Source organism: Marmota monax, unplaced genomic scaffold (genome assembly GCF_021218885.2).
Source record: "Marmota monax isolate L192 unplaced genomic scaffold, Marmota_monax_Labrador192_F-V1.1 WCK01_AAM20220418_F8-fsc00031, whole genome shotgun sequence".
Taxonomy (NCBI): Eukaryota; Metazoa; Chordata; class Mammalia; order Rodentia; family Sciuridae; genus Marmota; species Marmota monax.
The window spans coordinates 10,578,602-10,602,359 of NW_026695197.1; positions in this window are offsets into that span (position 1 = coordinate 10,578,602).

Genomic DNA, 23,758 nt, shown 5'->3' on the forward strand with positions numbered 1-23,758 from the left:
ATTTTAGAAGCATCGAACATGTTTGATTTCACCAGTTCACAGTTGGAGAGCAATCTGCCTCAGGACGAATTCTTCCTTAAGTTTCCATTTATATATGATTTTGATATTTAGATAAACTTAAACTTTAAAGTTTGATACTGGGACGAGTTAAGGCTTTGGGGCTTTAAGGATAGAATGAATGTGCTTTCCCTGTGAGAAGGAAATGAAGTTTGGAAGGCCAGAATGAACTATTAGAGTCTCAATATTTATGTTTCCCCCTAAATCCATACACTGCAACCCAGTCACCAATATGATGATATTTGATAGGTGGTTAGGTCTATAGTCCAGAGTCTTTATGAATGGTATTAGTGTCCTTATACAAAGAGGTACCAGAGAGATACCTTGTCCTTTTCATCATATAAAGATATTGCAAGAATTCTCACCTGTGAACCACAAAACTGGCTGTCACCGGATACCAAATTCACAGGTGCCTTGGTCCTGGACTTCCCAGCTACCTGAATTATGATAAATAAATTTGTTCTTTTTACAAGCCACCAAATTTATGATATTTGGTTTTAGTAGCACACATAGATTGCAGAGAATCCGGGGTTTCAGTGTAGACAGATGATGCAGAGAGTGAGTTCTACTAAGTAGGCAGAAGGAAATAAATGCAGAGCCCAAGGGGAGGGAGGAGACTAGGTAAATAGCAAGAAGAACATTTTTGCCTGAGCGGGGACCAGAAGAATGCATGGAACTGACTGAAAGTTGACAGATAGAAAAAAAGAGACCATTTCTTTCTAATGGCTTCTCTGATAAGTAGAAGGTGAACCTGTTGGTTGAGAGTTAGAAGCTGGCAGAATCAGGTATAAAGAGGTGGTGAAAAGATCACTGCATGTGGCATGTTAAGGTCCTGGTTCAGATTTCTCAGCTTTGATGATTTTCTTACAGCAACTCTAAGTCCCCTTTTAGATACTAGACCAGGCTCATATCTGCCACCTTAGAGGTTGTCATGGCAACATCAGTCCCAGAACCCACCACATAGTAGGCATTCCAAAAATTATAGTTAAATCTGAATCTTCATTGCCCTCCTCCTCACCCTTTTAGCTTATTGAATTAGAAGTCAGTAATGAGCTGTTTCAAAGCTATCTGCCAACAGCTGTTGTAAGGATAAAAGAAAAAAGGAAAAAAAAAAGAAAGAAAGAAAACCTTTAGTAAGTTGAGACTGTTATTCTCTGTAGAGAGGAAGGGCGCTCTGACTTAGCACCCACCATGCCCAGGGCCATTAATGAAGCCTGGCTCCTTTTTCTTGTCATTGCAGCCATTCAAAAGGAGAAAGTTCTTCTTGGCAAGGAAGTGCTATTTTCAGAGACAAGATTAGGCTCATTTTGGGTAGGAGCAGTGCTTCTTCAGTCCCAGCACCTCTGAAGATTAGGTTAAAAGGTAAGAAGGAATGACTCAGAATAATTGCATTGCTTTACTGTGAACTTTAAGATCTTTTAGTGAAGGAGTTTTATAAGCAGTGATAGATAGTCATGAAGAAAGGAAAAGCACAAACTCAGGGGAAAAGAACTGTAATGCCTGAGTGAATTTCTACAAAAGGAAACTTGGCCAGCCTTGTTAGTTTTTTTTTTTTCTACCTCCTCCAATTTCATAGGAATATTTTGAATATGTTCCCTTCTTCCAAGTTTCTGAAAACAGATTTCCCCCATTTACTTTTGCTACATAGCTGTATGTATTCTACGAAGCAGATTTCAGAAATCCCAGTTCAACAACAGGAATGTTGAAGAAAAGCTCTACGTTACACCTGTTAAATAAAAATGCTATTTTATAATTGGCGACATGGTATCCCATAATGATGTATCTGAGGTAGAATCTGATATCTTATCTGTAAGCATTAAGCAAGTATTGAAAATTATTTATTGATCCATCATTGAATTTTTAACTGGGATCCTGAGCTAAGTAAGAAATGCAAGAGAAACAAAGCAAGACACCTATTGACTTAAGGGTTTACATTCTGTTGAATAGAAAACTCATAGTTCAACTGTGAAACTGACAGTAAGGAATAATATATAAGAAATATTTAAGTGCTATTTGTACTTCTTATATCGACTCCCTTACTTTTTCCTCTCCTGTATCCACTCATGTAACTCCCATAATCAGAGATCTGACTTCCCAGGTCTCTTCAATTTCTCAACCTATGGCTCTTTTGCATAAATATTTCTGAACTATATTTATTTATCTCTGATTTCCACTGCCAGCATCTTGTGGAGGCCACTGTCCACTCTCACCTGAAATACTTCAATACTTCCGTAACCTGTTTCCTAACTCATAGTCATACCATTCGCCAATCGAATCTATACAGTGACTCAGAGTGATCTTCCTAAAAGCCAGCTATAACAATGTCCTTAATTTCATACACATATACCCACACCAATGAGTTTATGCCTATTTTTACTCTTGTTTACAATTTTGGTCCTAACATAGAGATTGGGGGCTTCATCATGACTTTAAAATACCTGCAATTTTGGTCCTGACTTGACTCACAGAATTTTTCCCTGACCACTTTCCAAAGGAATATTCAGTCAGGATCCACTGACTTTCCTTGTGTTCCTCCTCTTCCTAACTCCAGTTCCCACATCCCATCACTATTAACCTATGATCTCCATCATTGAAAAAAAATATTTGTACCATTACTTGGATTTCTACTGTGTTTGCCATCAAGCATAAAAATCATCACTTTATTGTAGTTGTTTATTCTTTCTATTTTTATGTCATTATCTCTGTACTTCAATAAGAGCAGGGATCAATTTGATTTATTCATTATTTCATTGTCTGACCCTAAGACTGTGTCGACATTAAGCAGTCAATTATCAATAATTGAATGAATAAGTCTGGAAATGAATAAAGAGAAATATAAAGTTCTGTAAGAAAAGTGTAACTTGGATCTAGAAATCATCAAAACCAAAAAAAGATTGAAGAAGTCTATGGTTTGAGAGATCCACAGAAAGCACTTCATTCTGAGAAATCACATGAGGAAAAATGGACATTGGTATGGTAGTGACAAGGCTACCCAATTGACAGAAGCTGTTTTGGGATGATGGAAACACTGGGAAATTAGGAAATTTACCTACATGGAGGGAGGCAGAACTAAGAGTGCAGAAGAACTTAATGACAGGGGACACCTTCGTATTTGATAAGGTAATAAATATCGAATATTTCAAATATTTATTTCAACATCTGGAACCTTTCCAAAGAAAGTTATCATCTGCTTAAAGTCTGCTCTTTTAGGCAGACATCTTCTTCGTGTGGTGCTAGGGCACCAAACCATGGCCCTCACACACCAAACACATCATCGAGTCACTTCCCTAGGCCCACAGAGGAAAGTTAGTGTGAAGCAAGAATGAGCAGTCCTCTTTTCTTGTTGTAATCCTGGAGTAACAAGAGCCCCATCTTTCTTCAATGTTTGAATTGGAAGAAGACTTTTGTTTTGTTAACTGTAGTTGGCAGAGAGGATGCTAGAAAGCATAAGTTCACAGGCTCCATAATTTGATGATTAAGTCTAAAGAAATATGCTTCTATGTCTCCAGTGCAAAGCATCAATAAAGGGCTTTAACCTGTCTAAACCTCAGTTTTCTTCTCTCAAAATGGGGATAGAAATCATCTACCTCCAAGCCTGTCACAGGAAGAAGTAATGTAATTCAGTGTTTGACTCACAGTAAACATTCCCTGAAAGTCCCTATTATTTTCACACTATCACTTTGTATTTCATACGTATTATCGTACTTCTTTTTATTATTTAGTATTCACAGTTTCTATTCTAAGGTAGAAAGATTCAGCATGAGTTATGTGCCCTTGTTAAATTAGTTCTCTGATTGTGGGTTTTGATTAAATGTCATGTAAGATTCAAAGAAGAAACAAATAATCAGGCAGACAAGATGTTATACCACAAAAGAACCAGAGAACATAAATGGGGGAATTTTACCATTTGTGTCACTGACTAATTTACCTGAAGGACTGTGAGACATTCAGAAAAACTTGATACTTTGTGAATTAGTAAGAGAGTTAACTCATTTGGTCAAATATTCAAAGATGACAAATCAACCAATGTTCTCTATTCATTTGTGACAAATGTGAGTCACACAGTCACACTAACACTGGGATGGCAGATTCACGTGCAGAGCCCATTCGACCTCACAGTTGAGCCACATCTGGGGCAACATACAGATGGATCAGCAGAAGCATACTCTGGGTCAGGCCATTGCAAAGCCAGAGGTTTTATAGAAAAGAAAAAAAAAAAAAAGGTTGGGACCCAGAAGAGCAAGGGAAATGGAGTTGACAGAAGAGATTTGGCTCTGACAAAGATGTTGATTTTTCCCAAGTCAAAGTTCCCAAAGGATGTAACTAGCTCAGCCACAGGTCAGTGAACATCAGTGTAAGAGAGCCCAATGGTTGTACAGAGCAGAGTCAATGACACCAATGTTTATTGTAATAAGCAGAATGACATCTTCTTGTGGGAGAGGAATACATTTAAGGAAGACTCAGCCTGTACTTAGGGTTTTGAAGATAGGATTTCAGGCCACTGGGAATAGATCAAGTAGGAACTATAAAGGGAAATAGCATGGCAGTCACATTGATTGAGCTACAGGAAGAAACCATTTTTCATTAGGCAGGATGAAATAGAAAAGAAAGGTATAAATGTGACTTAATATAAGGATAGGACATAGTTCAAGAGAGTACCCTCACAGAAGCTGAACTTCATCCTTATTACATCAGACAGCGTAAGATTTTGGTAGTACAATTACCAAGTGCCAATGATATGTTAGGATTTGCTCACCTCCCAATCCTTAACAGATAAACTTCTAGTCATTATATGAACTGGCTCCAAGAATAGGGGCATGGACCAAAGTTTCCACCCATAAGAAAGGTCAAGTGGAGAGCTGAAAAAAGGTGCAATGAACAGAAACCAGCAATTAAAAATCTTGATAGTCTAAGTAAGCATTATTAGACCTACATTCTATAAGTTAATATCAAATTATTTGCTGAAGAGAAGGAGATGGCAACAACTATTATCTAACCATCTTGTGCTCTAAGTATTGGGGATACTTTTTAATAATTGGGATATTTTACTGCAACATTATATGATTGCATCTTATCTTGAAAATGCAATTATAGCTTCAACTATTTCTACATACACTACCATAACCTATGCAAAAGTAGTTTGGGCTAGCATTATTTTAGGTATTTTATAATTACATATGAAGTTCTAGAAAAGAATAGTCAGGAAAAAAAAAACAAAGAATTTTTAAATTTGCAAATGAGTGACAATGTTTTTAAAGTAGTGAAATGTGTTTCAGAAATCTAAACATTATCTTTCTCTCATTTGTTTATAAACTTCATTAGAATAGTAATGCACATTTGATTTACTTTCTGTTGGTGTAAAGTTTCTAAGAGCATTTTCATATTTGTGGGTTATCCAAATATATTCCTGAATAGTTGATAATTAGTCTGTACTTTCCCCATTTATGAGAAAATGCATAACCTGAATATCCCTACCATTAAATCGTTTAGCATAGCACTGAAAAATTAAAATAAAATCCTATTGAACACTTGGGAGAAGTTACTAAGTGAGTATGAGGGTTCCATACCAATAAAAATGAATTTTGATTTTTATTATTGGAAAGTGTCCTTAAAGGTCATCCATTTTTCTTAAAGGTCAAGGTAATGAACTAAGAGACAAATTTTCTCATTGTTTCCTTATCTTTAACTTTTCTTTGGAGATAATCCACAAACTAAGTTCACACTGCTTTAGCCTGATACATGCAACAAACAAACAAACAAAAAAAAAAAACTTTAAAAAATCAACTGGATGCTATGTTCTTTGAGCCAAACATGGCCTTGCCAGTCAGTCTTTTGGGAAAACTTTACCTTAACCAGCAAGAAATGCTTTGTTCCGGAAAATAAAATGAGCAACTGAGAATTTTTTCAGTTGTTTTAAAGAATAAACACAGTTTCAAACTCCTTTTGCTTTCTTTCTTTCTTTATTTTTAATAAACCAGTTTTTCAATAATCTCTATGCTCAAAGAATAGGAACTGGGACTGGCTGAGAGGAGAGAAAATGGATTTTAAAAGCCCCACACAACTTGTCTCCTTTGGCACATCTACACTTGAATGCTTTAGCTTTCTTGCCAGGATGGTTAAGTTAACACTTAATTAGTATGTGTACCAAACAAATCATGCTCTGGGCAGCACAATTTTTTTTTTATTTCTCCCCACTGCCCCACAAATCAACAGACTGTTTTCTGCCCAAAATATTCAAGAAAAAGACTGTGCTTGCCTGGGGCAGAGGCCAGATGCCTTGACTTCCAGCTTCCTTCCATCAAAGCCGTGCAGTTTGGAAATTAAAATCTACAGCAATAATGAAACATATTAAAATGCATGCAAAGTCTTGAGGGCTTATAATATGCTAAAAACTGGCAATGCATGTTTACATCCATATATCAACTTGGATGTGCTGAAAAGATTTAAAGTGTAAAATATGCAAATATGTGTCATATTGTCACACTTGGTCTCTCTAATGGAACTCCCTTTCATCTCAAGTCGTCTTAATTTCATGAATATTACATGGCCCTCACACCTTTTACTCCTGCTGTTGCTAGGCTGAGAAGATTATGAAAATACGTTAATAGTAACTTTCATCAAATAAAAGTTGCAATATTCCAAATAAAGCATTTTTCCCTCCTCTTAAAATACAAATGGTGAAGGGTTTCACGCTATTTTGTTTCCCTGTGGGAGACTAGATAACTATAGGCCAATTAAATTAATGAGCAGAGACCATATGAATGGCAATATTTGTGCATAATCCTGACTGGCTGCACATATAGACAGGTATATAGTGGTATTTAAAATATCCTTGAGGAATGAATATTTTTCTAGTTCTGATGTATCAAAGGAATAAAGAACAATTTCTAAATTAGTCTGACCTACACAAAAGCCTGTGAACTTATATTTAATTCCTGGAAAACTATGGAAAATAGAAGAGAGGAAGTTGGAGGAATCTTTTTGCATTTAGGAAAGTGCAGAACAGTGATAATATTGGGATTGCAGGCAACTGTAATAAAGAAAAGGATACATTCTGTCCATTTTGGATACGTTGTCCTGAAACTTTCAGGATGACAGCCTTGATTTTGTTCCTTTATCTTGACATCTGCTGAAAGACTCACCTTAGCAACCTTAATCATTGGTAGATGGCAAAAGCAACAAGAAGCATTGTATTCTGAACCCAATTTGCACCAGTGGGGAAGAATTAGAATCTATGTAGAAATGTTAAGAATCTTAGAAGGGGTGCCACTGTGGATTCCATAATAGTGGGGGAAAATAAGATAATTGAGATTTAGTTAGAAATTTATTTGAGAGGAGCACTAAATTTAATAAGTTTGGAGAAAAGACCATTGTTAACCCAAGGACATCTGTTCTATAAGTGGCTAGCAGATAAGGATCTAAAAAAGATATTCTGACAAGATCTCTGCCAAGAGTTGAAAGGAAGAAGTTAAATGACACTTGACAGGAGCCAGTTTTGTGGCCCAGACAACTTTCTTCTGGGCTTTGACTCATAAAAGTATTTGCACAGATGATGAAAGGAAGGACACTCAACCGAGAGCGATACAAACAAGTTGCCTCCAATTTATGAAGCTCATGTGGAGAAGGCTGCAGCACAAAGTGTGCTGGGATCCCAAGATGGGAGGATGTTTGAAACCAGGTTTCAAAACAGGAGAGAATAAGCTATGGCTGAAGGCAGTTGGCATAATGCTGACAGATGACAGAGAGAAGATAGAACTACAGAGCCGTATTTTTTTTTTCTGAATTATTGCTGTTATTACTGCAGTCCTTATATTTTGTTTTGCATTGTTGTTGTTTTCTCAAATAACGAGTTTTAAGTTTAGAATTCTTAGAAAAAAATGTAAAGGAAAAATACACAATTATTTAAAGGAATTGGAAGGAAGTACTTAGTTATTTCCCTTTTGTTTTACTTTATTTTCCAAGTATTTTTCTTTGCTTTTAAGTAATATACAATCTTTGGAAATTTGGAAAATTTCTCAATTCAGAGAGAAAACAATTTCATTTTTCTCCACCAAAGACAAGTTCTTTGCATTGCTATGCATAATTCAAATGATACTGGTTAAACATTTTTATATGCTTCATTTTTAAACAGAATATCATACCACAAATAGCTCTCTACATCACTAAGAACATTTTATAAATCTTGATTGATTGGTACATATTCCAAATTATGTTTTTCAACAACATTAGATACTTAGTTTGTCTTAAAATTTTGTCATATAATATAAATAAAATATACAATATTTTTATGTATTTTTGCTCATATTTAAGTACTGCTTTAAAAATACTTTTAAGGGGATATTATAAGTATTGAACATAGTTTAGAAAATAACCATGTTTACTAAATTCAAAGAAACATAATAAAAAATAAATTATTCTCTAAACTACATTTTTTCTTTCGTTTTTAACTGTTTTCCCCTTATTGACTGAAATCTATAAACTGAATTTTAAGAGAGAACTTGAATGAGCTCCCTGCCTGGTAATGATGAGGTAGGTTATTGAAAATAAACCCGTATTGAAAAACAATGAAACACAATGGAAAAATATTTTAAATGTCATAAAAACTCATTGTACAGGGTGTCTAGCATGCAGTCAAAAATAGTATCACTCAACAAGCCAGGCCTAGAAAGACAAGTACCTTATGATCTCTTCATATATAAAATCTAAAAAAGTAGATCTCATAGAGTCTTAAAGTAGAATGAAGGTTACCAGAGTTTGGGGAGAGGAGGGAGGGATGGGGAAAGGTTGACCAATGGGTGGTGAGTTATGGTGAGATAAGGACAAGAAGTTCTGATGTGCTATTGAGCAACAGGGGGACAATAGATAATAATAATGTAGCATACATTCCAAAAGTAAGCAGAAAATGCTTTGAAACTTTTCACCATAAGAAATGCTAAACGTTCAAAGAGTTAAACATGATCCAAACACTACCCAATATATACATATATTAAAGCATCATATTAATTAATAGGTTCACTTTTATATTTTGAGGTATCAATAAAAACAGATTTAACATAAATCAAAACAATAAAAAATGACATATTCAAAAAAGCAAGGCCACATGAGCAAGGAGAAATGCAGAAAGCAGAATGAGACCAACTGATGCTTGAAATAGTAGAAATGTCCAAGATGAATTTAAAAATGACTAAGCATACTGTATTTGAGAAAGTAAACAGCAACCTGACAATATCTATAGGGCTATACAAAATAAACAAAGAGGAATTTAGGAGGACAAAATAGGACTAGAGACATGATAACTACAATAAAATAAATTAAAAGCACTGTTGAAAGGATTTAAAAGTAAAATTGACAGAGCAGAAGTGTGAATTAGTAAAATAGAATGTAGATCAGAAGGTATTGTTTTGATAAAGCACAGGGAGAAACAAAACATAAAATTCAAGACAGCGAATTTGGTTTTGGAGAATAGAATGATTCCAAGAAGGAAAACAGGAGAGAGGACTGCACAGAGGCAATATGCATGAAGAGAATGACTGAGGATTCTTCAGAGCTGATAATAAGTCATTCCACAGATTCAGCCCCAAGCAAGATAAATTAAATAGAAATTCAAATATCTGTAAGGACTGATTCAAAATCATGGCATTTTAAAGCAATTAATGACTTAACCTCCAAAGATATTTATTAAAGTACTTTATAAAGCATGAATTCCAGGCAGGGAAGATATGATTGTTCATAAAATTGCCATGATATTTTATCAACCATACAAAAAACAGCAAGGAAAATAATCAAAAAATGGATAATGTAAATAGATACTGACTATAGAAAACAATAATATTATTGTCTCTGTTAATTTATAACAATATAATTTTGAAGGCTGGGGTGTAGCTGAGTTTCAGAATACTTGTCTACTGTCCTACTTTGTTTTTAGGCCCTGGGTGGGTTAGATCTCCAGAATGGCCAAAAAATAAATAAATAGAATAATAGAGGCAGATAATAATGAGACATAAATCTGATGTGACTATATGTTAAAAATAATCTAAAAAGAAAATTATTTGATACTTTCATAATTTAATATGTGAAATTTGTATTATTTGTATATTTTCATATTTTACAATAAAAAGAGTGAATAAAGACAAAAACATAAACTAAAGAAAATAGCATAGATTTAAACATATATTTCATTAGATAGAACTGAACACAATAATTCAAGTAAAAGACAATCCTATGTGGATCTGAATGCAAAAGGAAATGCTATTTTTAAGAGACACATAAGGAAAGATTGAGATTCAATTACTACCTGTCAGGTAAAATAGATTTTATAGAAAAAAAAGCATACTAGTGATAAAGATGATTATAATAATAAAATACTTAACAAAATGATACAAACATTTCATATGCATACAATGAAAATATAACGTCAAATACGTAAGCCAAAGTTTACAGATTTAATAAAACAGAAAATTTACGATTATTGTGAATTAATTACAATTAATAGAGCAATTCAAAAATAAGTAGAGGAAACAGAATTGTATAAAAAATCTCCCCAAATAAGGAACAGATTAAAAAAAACTCAAAAAGAATATTTACAAAATTTGGTGGAACATTATATCATAAAACAAACTTTATCAAATTTCCAGGGATTTACATCATATATAATATTTTCTATAACTCTTATATACTTATGACACTTTGGGAGATAGACTGACAAACTGAAAGTATGCCCTTATATATTTGGAATATAAAAATATTTCTCTATAGCTCACGGGTTAAGAAAATGAAAATGGAAGCTATAAAACACTAAGTGGTAATGAACATATCCAAAGTTGTAGCCCACAGCTATTGAAGCACTCAAATGGATAATGTATCTATACAAACTTAAAATATTTATATCTCAATCCATATCCATCCATTTAACTAGAATATGTATATATGTACATTAGAGGAAAAAAGAATGAAAATTAATGAGTTTTCTGGCTTTCAACAAACTAGACAAATAGCAATAACAAATTCATTTATTATATAAAAGAAGCAATATTCAGATGATAGCAATCATTTCAAAGTTTTTAAAATAATTTTATATATAATCAGAGATATACTTCTTGTACTTAATAATGCCACAAGTCATTTCTTTGAAAAAAAAATCAGTTGATCAAACTCTGCCAGGATTATTCAAGAATGAAATAGAAAAAGTTAAAAAGTCAAGCAGCCCACATACATAAACAATAATATAATAAACCACAGTATATTCTTCAGGCATTAATGAGTGGACATTTTAATAATTATATGTGTATTCATTTGAAAATAGATGATATGGATAGATAATTAACTAGAATCAACAAATGTGACTTACTCAAACTAAAAAGTTTTTTCTCAGCAAAAGAAACAATAAGAGAGGTAAATAGGGAGCCTACATCCTGGGAACAAATCTTTACTCCTCACACTTCAGATAGAGCCCTAATATCCAGAGCATACAAAGAACTCAAAAAATTAGACAATAAGAGAACAAACAACCCAATCAACAAATGGGCCAAGGACCTGAACAGACACTTCTCAGAGGAGGACATACAGTCAATCAACAAGTACATGAAAAAATGCTCACCATCTCTAGCTGTCAGAGAAATGCAAATCAAAACCACCCTAAGATACCATCTCACTCCAGTAAGATTGGCAGCCATTATGAAGTCAAACAACAACAAGTGCTGGCGAGGATGTGGGGAAAAGGGTACACTTGTACATTGCTGGTGGGACTGCAAATTGGTGCAGCCAATTTGGAAAGCAGTATGGAGATTTCTTGGAAAGCTGGGAATGGAGCCACCATTTGACCCAGCTATTCCCCTTCTCAGTCTATTCCCTAAAGACCTAAAAAGAGCATGCTACAGGGACACTGCTACATCTATGTTCATAGCAGCACAATTCACAATAGCAAGACTGTGGAACCAACCTAGATGCCCTTCAATAGATGAATGGATAAAAAAATGTGGCATTTATACACAATGGAGTATTACTCTTCATTAAAAAATGACAAAATCATAGAATTTGCAGGGAAATGGATGGCATTAGAGCAGATTATACTAAATGAAGCTAGCCAATCCCTAAAAAACAAATGCCAAATGTCTTCTTTGATATAAGGAGTGTAACTAAGAACAGAGTAGGGACGAAGAGCAGGAGAAGAAGATTAACATTTAATAGGGATGAGAGGTGGGAGGGAAAGGGAGAGAGAAGGGAAATTGCATGGAAATGGAAGGCGACCCTCAGGGATATACAAAAGTACATACAAGAGGAAGTGAGGGGAAAGGAAAAAATAATACAAGGGGGAGAAATGAATGACAGTAGAGGGGGTAGAGAGAGAAGAGGGGAGGGGAGGGGAGGGGAGGGGAGGGGGGATAGTAGAGGATAGGAAAGGCAGCAGAACACAACAGACACTAGTATGGCAATATGTAAATCAATGGATGTATAACTGATGTGATTCTGCAATCTGTACATGGGGTAAAAATGGGAGTTCATAACCCACTTGAATCAAAGTGTGAAATATGATATATCAAGAAATTTGTAATGTTTTGAACAACCAACAATAAAAAATTAAAAAATAAATAAATAAAAATAAAAGCATTGATCAATTAAAAAAAAACTTACCAAAGCAAACTTAAAAAAAAAAACACATTTAAAAATTTTAAAGATATCTGAGCAATAAATGACTTAGACCTGTAATACAAATATTCCTACAAAAATATTAAAAAGCTAAAATTTGCAAACACTAACAGTCAAATATACCATCTTTCAGAAATTACTTAAAAAGCGGTAAAACAGAAATCATTTCACTAAATTTTTTGTTGTCGCTAGCAAAATTTTTGTACCAAAATCTGTCCAAGACAGAATAAGTACAAGTAATGCACAAATATGACCCCAGAAGGCAGAAATTAAATGTATCAATAAAATGATATCAAAATAATAGAAAGTAACAATGATAACTTATCATGATGATTTTGTGTTAATTCTCAGAATACAAGATCAATTGATATTAAAAGCAAAATACTTCCATGTAATTTATCATATTAAAAGATTAAAGAAAAACCCCCACCATTGTGCCCACCCACAAGAATCAGGTCTTTATTAGAATAAGATACATCCTATGTGCGTAAAATTTTATCAAAATGGATTCTACTATTAGGTATAGCTAAGAAAAGCAATTAAAATAAAGTAATAATTTTACCAAAAAATGTTAAGTAAAAGAGAAATTATTTTTTAAAAAGAAAATTCTTCAATTATTCATGATTAAAAACCAAAAATTTTAAAGAAACAACAGCAGGAAATGTCTAACACAAGAATGTAATCTAAGATATGTAGACTTCTCCTAATTAATAAGAATAAATATAGACAAGCTAACAAAAAATGAGCAAAATATTAATGTAGATATTTATTTAAAGAGAAATTTAAATGACCTGTATCTTATAATAATTTTTTCCATGTTATTTGTACTCAGTAAAATGCTAAATGCTGGGACTCTGGTGCACACACTGTACACAGGCTGTATATGCCTCATCTTCCAAAGTATTGGCCATAATGTGAAATGGTCAGGCATCCCTTCCTATAGTGGGTATGTCAGTTGGCACTGCCATGTTGGACAATAGTTTGACATTAACTAGTTATGTTGAAAATGTACAGATGTTATATCCCAACCTGCTACTCCTGGCTCCACAAACCAGAACGACAAATTCTCTGGAAAACCTGTGAACAAATTCTCACAGAATCTTTGATATTAATAACTTCAAACCAAAAACATCCACAATATCTATGAAAAATAAAATGGATAAAAAAATTGTGATATGTTTATATGATAAAATTTTAAACAGCAATAAAAATGAATGACAGCCTCGTACTATAAGATATACAAATAACTGAAATAAATATTTGCATTCCATGTGAGGTTCCTATTTCCTAGGATGCAGTGCTGTCTTATCAATGACTTTGTACTTCTTGTCAAGAGATGTTTTCATGGTTCTGAAATTTCTAACCAAGAAAGGCATAGAAAAGTCTCAGAAAAGACTACTACCTACATAGTAAAGGGAATTGTTATTTGTTTCTCTATTTATTAGCTTAGCGTTGGTTTATTTCTTAAAGGTCTTGTTAATAAACTTATTGTTTGAATCCATGGAGGGCATACAAGGTGTGTTTCCCTCTTACTTTCAGACAGGCCTGGCACCGTGACTTTTTCAAGCTACTTAAAAACACTATATATATTAAAAAATATATATGCACATGTTCATGAATATTTGTAACAAGTTTTAGTATAGTTTTGAATTAAATCATATAAAATTGTTTTCATGTATAATCTGGAGTTTTTTCAATTGTTGAATAGCATACAACTTGGTAATCAAATATACTTTACTTTCATGAAGCCTGTATTTTAATATTTTCAGTGTCAGTGGGGAAATGTTTACTTCTTGAGAATGCCTCTTGGTATGGTTTGGATACGAGTTTATCCTTCCACAGTTTCAAAAACCTATGTCCTGGAATCTTGTTCCCCAGTATAGTGATGGGAGAGGTGGTAGAACCTTTAAGAGGTGAGGCTCAATGGAGGGTAACTAGGTCATGGAAGCAAAAGCAGTGAGGAAAATTAATGTAATTCTCATGGGACTCCTGTTAGTTCCCATGAGAATATCTTGCTATATTAAAAAAAAAAAAAAGTGCATCTAACCTCTGACTCTCGCTTCCTGTCTCATATCTTCCACACACATTCCAGCTGTTCTGATGCCATTTGTCATGAGGCCTTCACCAGAGGCTAAATTGATGGGGCTTCAGGATCTTGGAGATTTTGCTCAGTTAGCTAAATAGACTTCTTTCTTTTATAAAGTACCCAGCCTTAGATATGTTGCTATGACAACAGAAAAATGGACTAATACAGCTTCTCTAGAAAGTTCTGAAATCAAAGGTCTGGGGTGGAAGGTTAGGATTAAGTATAAATTAGACTAAATAATCTCTGATTATCTTGAGGTTATTTAGTTTCAGTATCTTTTCTTTCTTCTGTCCCTTCTAAAGAGTCTTGTACTCTAAAATTAAAAATGGACAAAAGGAAGTAGATTGCCCTTCCCTATGTGATGAGGCATAATGAACTTCTAATACCTAAGTAGAAGAAAATGGCCATGGAAGTGAACTCTAAATGATAGATTAAGCTAAATATGGATTTAATGCTTTTAGGGCTCCTGGTCCTAAGGCCTTCGGACCTGGTCTGGAAACTATATCACTGCCTCTCTGACTCTCAAGCTTTGAATTACATATTTGTAATTCATATTACAAATATTACATATTACATATTATGGAAATATTGCCATATTTCCCAGTTCCCCAGCTTGCAGACTGTGGCACTCTTCAGCCTACACAATCTTATGAGTTCATACTTTATAATAAATATGTTCACATACATATTTTATTTTCTGTTTATTGGGGAACCCTGCTTAATAAAGGTGTTCATATATGTATATCAAATATATACAAGTATGTATAGTTGAATATGAATTTTTTGTGTACAAATATATAGATAGGTTTATCTTTATCTATCTATATATTTGAGATCTTAAATGCTAATTCATTTAAAATTAATTAGTAAAATTTCCATAATTTTCAATTCAAGAATATTTTGCTTTTGTACCTTCATACATTTGAGGTATTTTGATCTTGTTTTCTATTCCAAGAAATAAAGCTAAAGAATAAAGCAGCCTTGCCTTAGTAGTACTGGTTCTGATAGTAGATAGTATTAACTCTTACTTCCATGGGGCTAGGGAACATGATATTTCTTACCTTCATAATGTCCCTGGGTGTGAGAGCATTCCTCAAAACTGCTTAAGCCCATATTCATGTTAGTAGCAAGCTTACACCTTAACACATTATACCAGATTGGCCTTTATAACATGCCTTTTGTCAGTTTTCCCCAAAGTCTACATGTGAGTATGTCCATTTAATATTGATATTGCCATGTACAAAAGCACTCTAATGCTCAAACACAAGCACTTGAGCTCAAATTCCTTATGACCCCCAGTTTCTGAAGCTGCCCATATTTGGGTTTGTAAGCTGGTTGCCAGCACTTACCCGGGGGCTTTCTGCCTTTTCTGTGCATTCAGTATCAGATGTCACTCTCTCAGTAACATGTCATTCACTACTGAACTTTTTATCGGCCCTCCTTCGTTCTTGCTTAGAAGTCTTGTCCTGTGATTCTATTAATTTCTTAGAAACATCTTCTATCTTCTTTTCTCTGAATTTGGGATTCTATGTCCTCTCACCTTCTCTATTTTAACCTTCACATGAGAAATAAAAATTTCTGTTTATTTTTAAAGTTAAAACATTAATCCTTCACCCCAGATTAGTTTCAGGCCTACATTTGGAGATACTGAATGACCTTGATGTTCTTTCCTAAGAAATTAGCCATCCACCCCTTCTTCTGCCCTTGGATCCTCAAAAACTTGCACAGTGCTCTATCCTTCATGATAAGTCAATTTTGCTACAAAACAACAACAACAAAACAATAAATTCTAAGTTATTAAATAATAAAGTTTCCATATTTCAAGTAGGTCTCAACTGTCAGATCCAGGCTGGAGTAGCAGCCCTTACCTGGAATATTGCTAGTTTTTGGCAGAAGGACACAGCAAAATGGTGTAAGCACATGAAGTTCCTTAAACCTTCTGTTCAAAAGTGGTGTAATTACTTCTTTCATAATTCATTTGCCAAAGCAGGTTCTATGCTGCTCCTAATATTGATGAAAAAGGGAAATATAACTCTCTCAAGAGAACGTATGGAGCACATGTTTTAAATGTTAGTCCAGCATACCACATGGGATAAAATTACATTTTCCCTTAATTAATACAAAGCAACCTCATTTTTCACTTGTATGTGCCAGCTCCCTTCCTTCCCACCAAACTTCATTTACACAGAAAGGGACAGATAAATCCTTTATTGACTATCTTTCCCAAGCATGGCCTTCAAGTTATTATTTTCCACCCAGGTATAAATGGTTGACTTGTTGACTTAATTTCTTAAAATGTACAACTTTGGCTGACTTGATGATTTCCCCATCAGTAATCATGGATGGCATCCATGTTTACAGTATGGATCTGGATATGTGGCTTCACACTAGTAGATGGACTCAGTTCCAGTTATAACAGTGACTGCTGGTGAGGAGCCAATGGCTGCTGATCCTGGCCCTTTATGCGTCTCTAACATTTAGAAACAGAACAAAAATGAAAAAAAAAAAAGGAGGAAAGTCTACTCATTAATATGACCCAAGTACCTGAAGAAACAAGTCCAATAGGTCTAATCCTTAGGTTGTCCATCAATGGCAGGACAGACTTTCACAGAAGTAAATCGTGCATGATTTCAGAGTGTTGTCTTAATTGTTTGTTCTATAGCTTATTTAAATTTTAACTGTCCAGATTTATTATAAATAGAATAATAACCTTTATAAGGTCATGTAGACCCTTATTATAATTGCAGTAAATCAACCTAGATTGATTTCAATGAGACATATCATTTCTTGGTGGATAACTTTTCTTTTCTCCTTGTCTCTGCATCTCAATCTCTGCATCTTTGTAAGTCTGCCTGTTTTTCTTTTGCTCTTCTTCTTTCTTTTATTTTCATTTTGTTGAATGTTTATATCAGAACAAAGTCTTCAAACCCCAGAATTTTGTCATTGGTTAGAAAATTCTCCGTCTTTTGTCTCCTGATGCTCCTTTGAATTTCTGCTTGAGACAAAATGAGAAACCTTCAAAGGAAACAGAAGAGTTTCACAGTGAACATCTAGAATTTCAAATGCACTAAGTGTCAGTTGAAAAAGAAAATTGTGGGTTTTATTTTCCTCATGCATGCTCCATTGCTGCAAGGTGTAAATAAGGGTGATGCCCCCACCCCAGTGAGAGATTTAACACTGATGATGAGTGAAGGCAATAACTGTGGAAGTGAGCAAGATGTCACTGCTACCATCGCAAAATGGAAATCCCATTAATGGCTCTGAGTTTCATTTGAGTTTTATCAAACAATCTGTAGGGAAGTTTTCTTTTCTGCCATATTGATTAAGCTAAACAACTTATTCAGCTGTTCATGAAATAGACAGTGCCAAACAAGGAAGCAAGCCTTCAGATAGGGCCAGACTTGCTCTTTTTATAACAAACTGCACTCACAATGAGAACTATCCACTCCTGCCACACCTCACTTACTCCCACAAGGACACATTAATCTTTTCATCAGGGTAGTGCCACAAGGACCTCATTATCTGTCTCTAGACTCCAATTCTAAAATTTCACCATTTCAACACCATCATAGTGGTGGGAACCAGGATTCTGACACATGACCCTTTGGAGGACAAACCATAACCAAAATATAGCATTGATAAATGCAAATTATTCATTTGATGAAGGAATAAATTGTCTCAATCTTTCTGAGCACCCTGTTGTCCCACAGCCAGGAGACCCATCAGAACATGTAGATTCCGTGCTATGATCTTGGATCTCCAATGTAGTGAGCTAAAATACACATTCTTTCTTTATAAAGTACTCAGACACAAATATTGTGCAATTTAGATTTTTAAAATTCTGTCCAGCCCTGTATTTTTTTTTTCTCCAATGAGTACCTGTAATTGGATAATAATTTGAGCAAAGCAATGAAGCCCTTCTGTGTAGTGGAGCTCTCCATACCATAGTTCTGGCTCCATTGGTTGACATTATTTTAGAAGGGGGAAAAAAAACACAGCGATTTATGTACTTTGGGGTTTGAATTATAGAAAACTTCATTGTTCATATATTAGCTAGTACGCTTAAGTTTTTAATTGAAGCTGATAAATCTGCTTGTCTTTCTTACCCCTTGTTCTGAAAAGCCAAGATCTGTGACATTGGCAATCCCCAGGAATCTTCAGGAGTGAGTCATCTCAGCCAGGGTGTCCTGGCAGATCAGATTTAAGCATCAGGCAGCAGCAATGATAGAGGTTTCTCTCGACTCATTGCTGACTCTCTTCCCTGCTTCCCTTGGCAACATCTTCTCTGGCCTATCAGAGCTTAGCTGTGCAGAGCTGCTTCTAATATTTAACCAACATTTTCCCTGGTGCATTTTCAGTACGTTACACCATGTTCTCTTCTAACAGTGTGAGTCACCCGTACCCGCTTAAGGAGGTTCATTGCTTGTAAATAAGCCACAATCAGCGTAGTTTCCAACTGATTCACTACAACTCATTCCTCCCCCACAGTGCAGAAAGTAACTTTGAAAAGGACAGAATCACTATTCTGCCCCCAACATGTCATCAGCACAGAACTGCAGGTTAAGCTAGTGGTCAGTTCCACAGCTTTGTGTTAGCAATCAGACTCACTTGGTGATTCAGGGGATTTGTTTTAAAAATCACCAGGACACTTAGAGATAAGATTGTACAAGCAAACAAAAAGAGAGGATGCCTTCTGGCAACCTATAAATGTGTCTAATTCTGCAATGAAGACAATTGAAAAGAATATCTCTCAAATAATCTCTAAAGGCTCTCTGATCAAAAACTACCTTGTAAATTGTTAAGAATGTGCAATCCAAATGACCAAAGCTGGAGTCCACATTTTAGTTCGGCTGAATGTCTGAGACACTTCTATTAGGGCCATCAGGATTTCACTGTGAGAAGAAATCAGAAAGCCAGAAATTTACTATTTCAGGTCCCTCAGACCTTCTCTGACATATTTTAAAAGGCCTGGTTGCAGGTAGATTTAGTTTTACAATTATTTGCAAAATTTACCACACAGAGACAAGCTGTAGTCTTCTTAAATGGAGAAAAGAGAGAGGAGTAAAGAAAACAATTGCCTCTTAACCAGAGTAAAAAATTTGCATGGACATAAAAGCTTTCTAAACAAAAAGCTTTCAAATTGTTTATCCCTTCCTCCTAAAAGGTAGCATTACCTCTATTTGAAAGATACGTGGACAGGAAGACTGCATGACTTCATGTTGGCTTGTGAGCAACAGCAACAGGACTGCTGCTGATGGCTTCTGATTCACAGAAAGTAAGCATTCCACTCCATCATGGCTCTCTAAAATCAAATTGGAAGACAGTGAATGGTTTTAATCTGGCCAGCATCCAGTGCTTCTCCAACAGGGAAACAGGACCCCAGAATTCCTATGGAAAATAATCCGATTTCACCATTGTGCTGGAAGTCCAGATGGGACTTATTCAACTAGGAATTCCACAGTCAGCCCTTAATGGCTGTGTGTATTAAGGTGTCCCTCCCAATAGTCACATCAGCAGTGCAGAGGGATGTTCCAGAAGGAAACGCACAACTTTTTCTTAACGAGAAACAAGAAAGCTGTAGGAACAATAAATATCTATCTCTAAACCACAAAGAGAAAGCATACAAAAAATGGAAAGAGAGGACTTAGAGTTGAGGAAAGGTACACATTCTCAGTGTTGTTGGTGTTCAATTTGTATTGGCTATGTTTGTGTTATTTTTTGCAGGACTATCTTTACACTTGCTCCCATTCATTCTTTTCAATTTGAGTCTTTTTAAAAATACAATTTGCAAGTCTCTCGCAGTTTACTTTCTTTGTTTTCCATTTTGTGATGAGAACCATCCGGTACCGGAATGTGAAAATCTTAAAGAATCATAGAAAACAGTCTTGTTAATAGAACATAAAAATATAGGTTTCATACTAAACCTATTTTGTAGAGAAAGAAGGCAAGAGAGAGGCGAACTCATTGACAATTCAAGTTTACCTTGCCATTTTGCACAATCTCCATTTTAAAGTCTTTCTCCATATTACCATTTATTCCTCTAAAAAAGATTTTTTCCTGGTTGATGCCAATTTCAATGACCTCTGGGTCAAGCAGCCCCTTTTACCTACCGTGTGACCAAATATAGGACAAGCTGACTTAAGGTCAAGCTCATGATGCTTCAATTGGACACAGGAGATTGCTGCTGTTCTCTTAAATAACTGAATATATAGCCGAGACTGCCACATATTTCTGCCTAGTTGCAATAAAATGAAAGTTTATTTGACTGGTTAAATGCTAGAGCCCCAGACAAAAATTAGGACAATATTTAAAGCAGAGTAGGATGGTATACATATGAACAAATCAAATGTGCTTCTAAATTTTAAGTGATCATATCATTCTCTGCTACCTTCAATGCTGGCATTTAATACATGTTCTCTTGAAGTATTAATTGATCAAGAATTTTAACTTATAAGTGTCCTTCACAGTGCCTAGTACCAAGGGAAAGAAATCATTGATCATGGTGGTTACATATACAGATATAAATTGTATTCTGTTACTTATGTGTTTTTCCTCTATTAACCCTGTTATAGTACTTATAGAATAGGAATAACAATGACCATTCCTCATACCACACTGTCTAATAGCATGTCATAAAATAATACATGTAAGCATGTACATTAGTGCCTAAAACTACCTACTGCCAAAAACACAACCTCTTCTGCTTATAACTCTACCCATTATTTTTATCTCCTTTATGCCTCTTTTTAAATTGTAGACAACTAATAAATTGGAAAACCTTCTCTTCCAATAGAGTTTTCATTGACTTCCTTCCAACTGTAGAAAATTTTTACATCCATTTGTGACTGAATATAAATTTGTGTTTTTTTTCGGGGGGTTGGGGTGGGGGATAAGCATCTACATTGTTTTCATTTCATATGTGAAGTATCAGATATTTTTTCATGTTCATTTTTATATCAGTGTAATAATAATTTTAATAAAAATTGTCTTTCAAAAGTTTTTAAAATCTGCCAATATTCTTATCAGCTTCTCTTACCCGAATCAGATAACATCCACCAGAGGAGGGAGGGCATCTTGAAGGCAGTTTAAACCCAAGCACATTTTAGCTCCCAAAGACGACTTCCAAGAGGACATAATATTTTCATGACTCTCTATTATTCTAATGTTAATATCACTCTAATACTAATTTTCTCTTTTACATTTGTTCTTGGTTCAGCATTGGTCAATGAGTTTTTCCTCATTGTTTTCATCAATGGAATAGAATTTGCCTTTATAGACTGATTATTTTATGATCTCTGTATAAGAATTAATTATACAAAGAGATCTATCTATTTTTAATTGTATGAAAGTCTATGGACACTCTTAAGTATTAATATTTTGCTTCATAGTTGGGTTTCTTGGCTTGACTATTTGGTGGTTTCTAGTTTCTACCAGATGATAGGAACCAAGTTGTAGGTCTTTCCTCTTTGACTGTTTTTAGCTCCAAGCAGCTAAGAAAATTTCCACTGGGAAGAAGATCATTTTTTGATAGACCAGTAAGACTTTGTGGTTCTTTATTTACTCTTGACTCTAGACTTTAGTTAGAATTGAAGTTCTCAGATTTTATTGGCATATTCATGTGTCTATAAATCAGAGAAACTAACACTTCAAATTGTGTAACTGTATAATATTTTCAAAATTCCAGATGAGCTGGGTGTGGTGCCGCATACCTGTAATTCCAACACCTTTGGATGTTGAGACATCAGGACTGCAAATTCCAGAACAGCCTCAGCAACTTAACAAGGTCTTATGCAACTTAGCAAGACCCAATCTCAAAATAAAAAGTGAAAAATAGGTGGAAAGGTTTAATCCCTGCTGCCAAAAGCAACAACTAAAAAAAAAAAAAAAAAAAAAAAAAAAAACCTCCAGATGACATCAGTAAATTAGAGAATGATATTTCCTGAAGGATGTTGTTTTGGTTGATTTTGAGAAATAAACAATTAACTAAATACTTCTAAGTTAGGAAATTTAACTTTAATACTTAAAATGTGCAGAACAAATGTACTTTTTACATAAACCAGCTTAAACATACTTTAAGATTTCAAAGAAACATTATACAGATAAGTCTTTGGCAAACAAAACTAGTTTAATAGTTTAATATTTTTCATTTAATTCAGATAATTATGTGTTCTGATTTAACAGTTTTACATTTAAGCTTATATTTTTTGTGTATGTTTTCCCTAAACATATAAAAATATTAATCAAACAAATGAATATTACTTCTGTATAATATCTACAATAATATTAAAAATATCTGTGGTTAAAATTGCTATTCTGAATAACTTTATACTTTGTACTATGTCAGCTTGAATATAACTTGTAATATAACTTTAGGTAACTTAAATTCTAGATGATATTAAATTGAATTAGAAAATGTTCATTGGATATTACATTATTCCTAAGTGAGAGAGAACTGAAATGTTGATTACTAAGCAAAATTTGAAGTTTATGTGCCTTTGCTTTCTATTTTTTTTTAAACTACATAAAGGTTACATCTTTGGGTATTTCAAGGAACATGTCCCTTTTGCTACTTTGAGAAGTCACTCTATTAAGTTATGTATGTATCTACAAAAAGCTAGGTTGTATGTGTGTATGATCTCTGAAAGTCTGCTGCAAATAGCTGTCCATGGGCAGATATTTTGCAATAATGTACCTTCTATTTTTCCCTGTGAAAAACAAGTTACTATGGTTAAAAGTTACAGTTGCTTAAGTGAATGAGAGTGTACTTGGAGTGATAGTGGCAGTAAAGCATAATTTTGTACATGCAGTGCTGAGATGTGTTTTTGTATAGTAAGGGAAAAAGAGAACAATATTGTTCTAAAATAAAGTAACCAGTTGTTCCAGAATAAAATAGATTGTGGAAAAGGACAAAACCTGAATGAATATAGAAAGTTATAGAACATTCATGGAAAGGTAATTTTATTCGCTTTG